Source organism: Bicyclus anynana, chromosome 10 (assembly GCF_947172395.1).
Source record: "Bicyclus anynana chromosome 10, ilBicAnyn1.1, whole genome shotgun sequence".
NCBI classification, from domain to species: Eukaryota; Metazoa; Arthropoda; class Insecta; order Lepidoptera; family Nymphalidae; genus Bicyclus; species Bicyclus anynana.
This window is the reverse complement of record NC_069092.1, coordinates 13,480,369-13,488,477: the sequence shown is the minus strand read 5'-3', so window position 1 is coordinate 13,488,477 and position 8,109 is coordinate 13,480,369.

Genomic DNA, 8,109 nt, shown 5'->3' with positions numbered 1-8,109 from the left:
CTCCGCTTGTAGGTCAACTGTGTCATTCTAATTTCTACGTGACCACTTATGTTACTAGTGATGACATCTTGTGTACCTATGGTGGGGTCATCATAGATTTCTAACCAGATTTAAATCCAATGCGTACACCACTGTTTACACATTTATAAGTTAAAAGCAGGTCGAAAGTATTTTTTACTGATAGAAGATACAAATTGCTGTTGAGAAAATAATTTTCAGAATTATTGGAACCCGCATTAATTAGATATATTTTTTTTTGTTTCGCTCCCTTGTCTACAAATTAAACATAGACAATACAGTAGAAGTGTTCAAAACAGCCAAATTCATACCCGGTGTAAGCTGTCAATGTAATGTAATATTGTCAAATGTCAATAAGAAACTAGTTTTTAACTTGTGTCTTAGAAACATTAAATCGTAGACAGAGAAGACTAAAACAAAAAAAATCCTTAAAGTGCTTACTAACGCCATAAACGAACGCTAATAAGCGAAGATCACTGACAATCTGTCAGGGTGTAAGTTACAAGCATGTTGCCATTCTAAAAATTCTTAATGAATGTTATTTGCTAATGAAAAAAATACATTTCATTTAATTAATTAAAAAAATGCAGGTTCTAAATTTTTTTAATTTTGGGTTTTAAGCCCTATATTTTATGTACTTTTAAGATAAAACTAATTTGATCTGATTAGTTGACACTCAAAATAAAGGCCCAGCCTCCATACAAAATTGGGACATGTCCTTTGTTTAACATTATTGTTTTTATCTTTAAATCATGACTGAGTGATAAAAGAATATAACCACAGCTTAAAAACACGCTCAGTGTCCACATATGCATACATTGTTGAATGCGTGACGAATAAATCGCTGTCGTCACGTCTAGATATGCACAAATCAATTTCGTAATACACAGTTTTATATACTCTATGTAGAAAACATAGAGGTTATTTTCGGTTGGCAATTTTTATTAAACGCTTATGCCGTACATCTCTATTATTATAATGATTGATTTTTTCCCTCTGAACATGATTTATATCGTGTGATAACTGACATAACCATGTTTTATTAACAGACAGCAGTTTTAGAGTATTTAACTCTCGTGCTATTTTTTTTAGTGATAATAATATAGACTATCGTTTAACTGCAATGAAGTCAGATGGCAAGCAATAATGCAGCTTACGGTTAAAGTTCGCTCAGAGATTGCGTTTCTGACACCTGTCAATGATCATGATGTATCCTTTAATAAAATAATAACGAGTAATAACATTAATAATTTAATAATTATGCCAACTTACAGTAAACGTATTCATTTAGGGCTAAAATTATTAACCATTAATTTATTAACAAATATGAAAAGGTGACATTGACAGGTGTCAGAAACGCAATCTCTGAGCGGCCGGACTTTCAACGCACTTGCCTAGAAGATGACTATTCACTCTTTATCTACTTTCTACTATTAAACCAAATCTTCCTGCCTCTTTACTATTATAGTTAGTTTACTTACCTGGCTTCAAATCTCGAGGTCTATATTCGAATCCTGGGTCATATGAAATATTGAGCTTGTTTAAAAGCTCTAACCGTAAACCTGAAAGACATGACTTGGTCATACCAAATTAGATTTTTTTTTATTCTCTACAAGTTAGCCCTTGACTGCAATCTCACCTGATGGTAAGTGATGATGTAATCTAAGATGGAAGCGGGATAGCTTGTTAGGAGGATGAAAATCCACCGCCTTTTTCGGTTTCTACACGACATCGTACCAGAACGCTAATCGGTTAGCGGTACGTATTTGCCGGTAGGGTGGTAACTAGCCAGCCAAACCTGGAACCATTATGGAAACCTCAATCGGCCGAGCCAGAGATCGAACCCAGGACCTCAGTGCGGCACACAAAAATACTAAATTGACCCGGAATCGAACCTACAACCTCAGTACCACCAGCTGAACGGATTAACTAAACCAACAAGAAAGTTATCACATCCTTCGCTATCTTAATATTTAAGATATATGCGACATTCTTTACCGTGTTATATAAAACAATGATAATAATCTTGACATTGCTATCAGTAAGTGGCCCATACAGCTAAGTGAGTGATGTGTGTATAAGTGTGTAATAATTGTAAAATAAATCAATTAAAATCATTTGTATTAAAATAATTTCAGTGTCCAAATTCTACAAAATATTTTTGGACAGCATAACGATAATACATAAAAATAAGAAATCTTAATCAATTTATAAATGTGATTTAAGTGCAAATTAATACGACGTAAAAACAATATTTACTTGAAAAGTGTTTTATAATGGCAGACGTTGTTTTGTAGCGATCAACCTTTTAAATAAACCTAATGTTATTGAATAGGTACCACACCTATTAAAATAAAACAGTCTCTTCAAATAATTACTAAACAATAGGAAAGTAAAACAATTAATGTTTAACAAACATTTGGGCATGATTTGAATTGTTATTAGGATAAGTTAGCTTAAGTTCCTTATTGTATTCTTTCTCAATAAAAAAAAAAATAATAATTTAAACTTTACTAATATTAAACATTATAAAAACTATTATAAATAAAGAAATCCATTTATTTTAATGAACATAACTTAAAAAAAATATTCAATAAAGGAAATTTCACTGACGAAACGTAAAAGTAAAAACGTGAGTGTGCAAAAAAGAAAAGAAGTAATGTTTATTAGGTACTTTATAGGTACATTGTGATGAAAGTTATTTAATATTAGAATATTTAATGAACATAGTACTATAATTTTTGAATATATTTAAAATGTTATTTATGTAAATAGGGTACTATTCCGCGGAGTAAAACAACCATCTATAAAATCTTATTTACATCACTAAATAAGAGAAACGTGCGGTGGCAGCGCAATATACATATTCAAATTCACATTGTTCAACGAAATAGGCCTTTCTTAAAACGTTCAGTTTATCTTTTAACCGGTCAGTGGTCACCCCAGCCCGTGGCCTTTGAAGTCTACATCAAATTGTATTTTTTTTAAGAAAACAAAACTTTTAATATTTATGTATATTACACATTACAAACTAATAGAGAAAATAGAGGTAAACATGTTTATTTTTTCAAAGACTTATACCCCCTTTTTATTTTGCGATAATGTAGACAATAGGTATTCTTCTGGTACTGTCCTTTAGATACTTTTGTATTTTAAATGATTTTAATTGAAATGACAAGGTAAGTAAGTATAGTAGAATAGGTAAAAGCATTTTCAAGGGCAGACGAAACTCGAAATATGTAAGCATTAAAGAGATAATTTCCATTTGCTGAGCAAACTAAGATAAATAATAATAGAGACATAGAAAAACAGATACAATGTGATTTTTTATTATATCGTAAACAGCGTCTGTCTAGTAGAGACATTTCATCAATTAATCTTCAAAACCGTCTTTCTTCCTTCCAAAGCCACGACGGTCTGAACTAAATATTTGCTTACCTTCTTCTTCTTCTTCTTTATGTCTGCTGGCTCTGCAGGTCTTCTCAAGAAGACCTGTATACATGTACATGTATACGTCACAATAGATCGGCGACGGTCAACGTAACCTTGAGGTTACGTTGACCGCCACTGACTAGATTTCCCCTCCAATACTGGTTGCCGCCAGGTACAGCAGCAGTTTCTTGACTGGGATGTGTTTTACCTCCTCCGGGTTTACTGCAGTGTTACCAACTCTCAAAAATATTTATCCCTAAAGTTTGTGTCAAAAACCCATAAAATTGCCTTAATATTGAGTTGTCCCCCTAAAAAATATAAACTCATAATGATTTAGAAATAATAAAATGTTACGGTTCATCTGAAGATTCAGATTTTTTAAAATCATAAATATTGTTGACATTGAAAAAAAATTACATTTTTTTTAATTGGATAAAAATTGCCGCCAGTCACCACAGAGTGGTTGGGAATTACGTATTAGACGTCGTTATAAGTCGCTAGGTCAAGAATGAAAGTAATATTATCAATTTAAAAATATTAAAGAATCGAAAAATCCCTGAAAATACTCCTAAAAAGTCCCATCGCACTTATTTACCCCCTAAATCTGGGGTAAAACCCTTAAGTTGGGAACCCTGATTTACTGTGAAATGCCCTAAGTGGAGGTTTCGTTTATGTAGGGCTGGGCAATTGCAAAGAATGTGCATAGGTGTTTCCTCTGCCTCTAGACAGAGTGCACAGATCTGTGTCCCGGAGTTTAAGGTTGAACAAGTATCTTTTGAGTCCACAGTGTCCGCTGAGTGGCTGCACTAAGATACATGGACTATTTCTACTGAGCGCTAGTAGGTCTGAAGCAGCCTTCTTGTTGAAGGATTTTACCAGCGCTTTAGAGTGATTCATTCCTGGAAGTTGCTTACCTTAGTAAATATAATTGCTTATAATCTGGACCTATGGTAGAAGCATGGACAAAAAAAATTTCAACCCTAGGTACATACTATAAATTTTCAGCTTTTATAAAAAGAGAAGTTCTTGCGTTACAGCCTTTTGGTCTATAAGTTCAGTGACGGTAAAATATTTTTATCATTCTTTTAATTACAACAAACAAACAATCGGTTTTGGAAATTTGTAGCTTTTCACCTAGGGGAAAAGCTTTCCACGAGTGTCCCCGTCGTTTCAGTTTACCGCCCTATTATGACTGCGCCGGATTATGACGATTCATCTAAATATTTGCTAATAACATACACTTGTGCTATACCTAACACAATTATAGTCATTCCACCCGACCCACCCTTCCAGATAGGCTATTCTGTAACGATATTTTTATAACTCGCAAGTGCGACTTTCGAATTTTACTCTATCTCTCTCTGTTTAACACAATACTATAGAATGAGAAAGATAGCGGTGGATTCAAAACTTGCACTTGCGAGTTATACAAAATATCGTTAGAGAATAGCCGTGCAGCTAGGCTATTCTGTAATGATATTTTTATAACTCGCAAGTACGAGTTTCGAAATCAACTGTATCTAACAAGATACTATAGAATGAGAAAGGTAGCGGTGCATTCTCGCACTCGCACTCGCACTTACGAGTTATACAAAACATATTATAGAATAGCCCTCCTAGTGCGCGTTTTACGCGCGAGTCCGAGTGAGGAAACGCTCGTAGGCATCTAGACGGGATAGAATACATATTATGTAACTCTAATATATTATGTAGGTCTAATATCTTTGGTACGCGCGAGTGACAACACGCCAGTGAAGTCGCGCGTAAAGTAAAACGTCTCATCTGTACAGACTATAAAGTACGTAACTCGTGCAATTTTATTAACCTTTGAACGTTCCATCAGTTTTGAACACCAACACGTCCATGATACTCGTCTATTTCTACACCACAATTCATTGAAATTTGTTCCACGGTTTAGGTGTGAAATATTCCTACGAGAGCAGGTTTACACTGAAACCGTAACATATAGCTATAATTTTTTCCTTACAAGCCATAGATTTTGACTAGACTTTGTTCGTCCCTTTGACATCTAAGGTTCGTCCGTTATCAAATGCGCCTCTTGAAAATTGTCCTCTAAGTCTAAGGTTACAATTTGATTTGTTAATACACGACCACAGTGTACTTAATAGATATTATCTCAATTACTCAAAGAATATTTTGCTCTAAGTACCCACTTTCTTGAATTCAGTCGGATACAACACAAGTGCTTATTTGCCTACAACACACATACTGTGATTTACAGCTTCGTATTTTTTAGAAAATGTTATTTATTCAGGCCGTCCCAAATAATCGCTGGCAATCTATTTATGTCTTCTAAACTGCGACCTAGAGGCGTAAATGGTGTTATCTTTGAGATAAGCGTAACAAAACTTTGTTTACATAAGAATTTCCTATTGTGTTACTTGTTTCTGTCCTAGTTACCTATAGGTTTTTTAATGGCATATTCTATTATTATGTATTTAGGTGCTTTCCTACCTAAGGCAGTATAAATTGTAGTAGATATATATCGAAGTATGTATCAAAGGTCGAAAATCTGCCACCTATTATAGAAAAATCGTTTTTATATTAGGCGGTACAGTAGGTACACTACACACACAGATACAGTTTACATAGTTTACGGTCCTTGGGCCCAGAGACAAAGAAATCATTCATGACCATACTACTCAAATTTTATGTACTTATTGTAGGAAATAGTAGTGTGAGAGCGATATGACGTCGTTCGATCTGGTGTTCGCTCGTGCCGACGCTAGGTGGCGCGACTTGTTTCTGCAGAGTAGGGATTTAGAAAGGGGTAGCGAACGGTTGGTGGGAACGACTTGCGATAAAAGGTGGTCGTACGGTCGGCTTCGGTATGCCCGTGGCGTTCGAGTGCCTACTAGCAATACCCCTGAAAATTGTTCGACAAGGTCACCACTTGTTTTTAACTATTAATATGAATAAGACTCACGATAGTTTAAATTCTAAAATAACCTTAGTATATAATAGAGTATTCATTACCTACTATCATTTAGGTGCAGGACATAAAATCATAAGTATTTTTTTCAAGTTGTTTAATATTTAGGTACATAAAGAACATACATAAAAAAAAACATACATATAATAATGATATATATATATTTTGTACAATAAAACATTTACAGCACTTGAAAATTACTGCCTATATTCTAGCTGAACTTCGTTCCATTTGGTGATTAGGTATGTAGGTACGTATCTACAGCGTACATTCATACAGTTCAAAAAACTATTCATTCATTCAATTAATCACTGTCAGAGCGATCGTGAGATAGGCGTGGACAAAAATATTATATTATTAAAATTTAAAATTGAAATATACTCGGAAAATTCCGTTTAGTAAGCACCTACATGTAATGGGCTTTTGTAATTTAAAAATCCTAAATCATAAAACCAGGCTTTTAAAATGGAAGGTTAAAGAACGCTTAATTAGGTAGTTGATTCAATAAAACTTCTAAATTATGAAAACAGACATCGAAATGAAATTCACTGGTAGGAAACGGAAAACTGAAGTTAAGTCGGAACCCAAAGAAGATCGAAATCGGAACCTATTTGAAAATGTTGATTACTTAAGCGTCTTGGAAATATTGAATAGATGCAGGCTTTACCTTGCGGGGATCCATCATGAGATTGAATAATTTTATTAAAAAAGTAGGGGTAGGGTAGTTATATGGTACCGTTATAGTAGTAGTAGAACAGGTAGAACTTAGAAGTATCTTAGGGCCTACGCCTTTATAGTTGTATGGTAGGGTAGAAGTATCGTAGATTGGGTAGGTTTGGGATACGGTAAGGGTAGAGTAGGGCTAGGGTAGGGTAGGTGGATGGTAAGGGTACGGTAGTGGTATGAAAGGGGTAGGGTAGTATTAACTGACTATATTTTGATCCTTCTAACATCAACCCCTATTTTTAAAAGCGATAAGGCGAAACAACGTTTGCCGGATCAGCTAGTACTTAATATCATAAAAATGTTAAGTTTAAATGTTGTTGTGTTGTAGGTGTTAGTCTCTGAATCAACTAAAACGATTTTGAAAATTCTTTTACCACTATAAAGCCACGTTATTTTCGCTATAGGCTATATTTTATACCTGTATTCTTTTGCTCTTTATTTTAAGTCATAGACACTTGCAAGAAATTTTATTTATTGTTATACTTTATTTATCCCATTTTCTAAGATGCCTTATCATGATCAGTCATCTTCGACATTATCTTACGCTGCGTTCTTTATAATCTCGAGTAGTTTTGGTTACGTAAGTGAAATTAACTAACCCTTATTCTTATAGCCATAAGATACATATTAGACGTTTGTGTGACGGTAATCCAATATCATAAAATCTCACATCACATGACCTCGAATATGATTGACCAAGGTAAAAGATGTGTCACGTTGAGATGTTCTTTGTATACACCATTGAACACCACAGTATTTTATTTCATTTTTAGGGTTCCGTAGTCTACAAGGAACCATTATAGTTTCGCCATTCATTTGGGAAACTATAAGGGTTCCTTGTGGACTACGAACCCTAAAAACGGTAGACATCATGGTGGACCAGGCGCAGGTTGCAAAGGTCCAGACCCTCACCCATCCAAGTAAAAGGCGTATTTTTCTATATTTTCTTCGGGATGATATGAGAAATGATCAAAACCTAG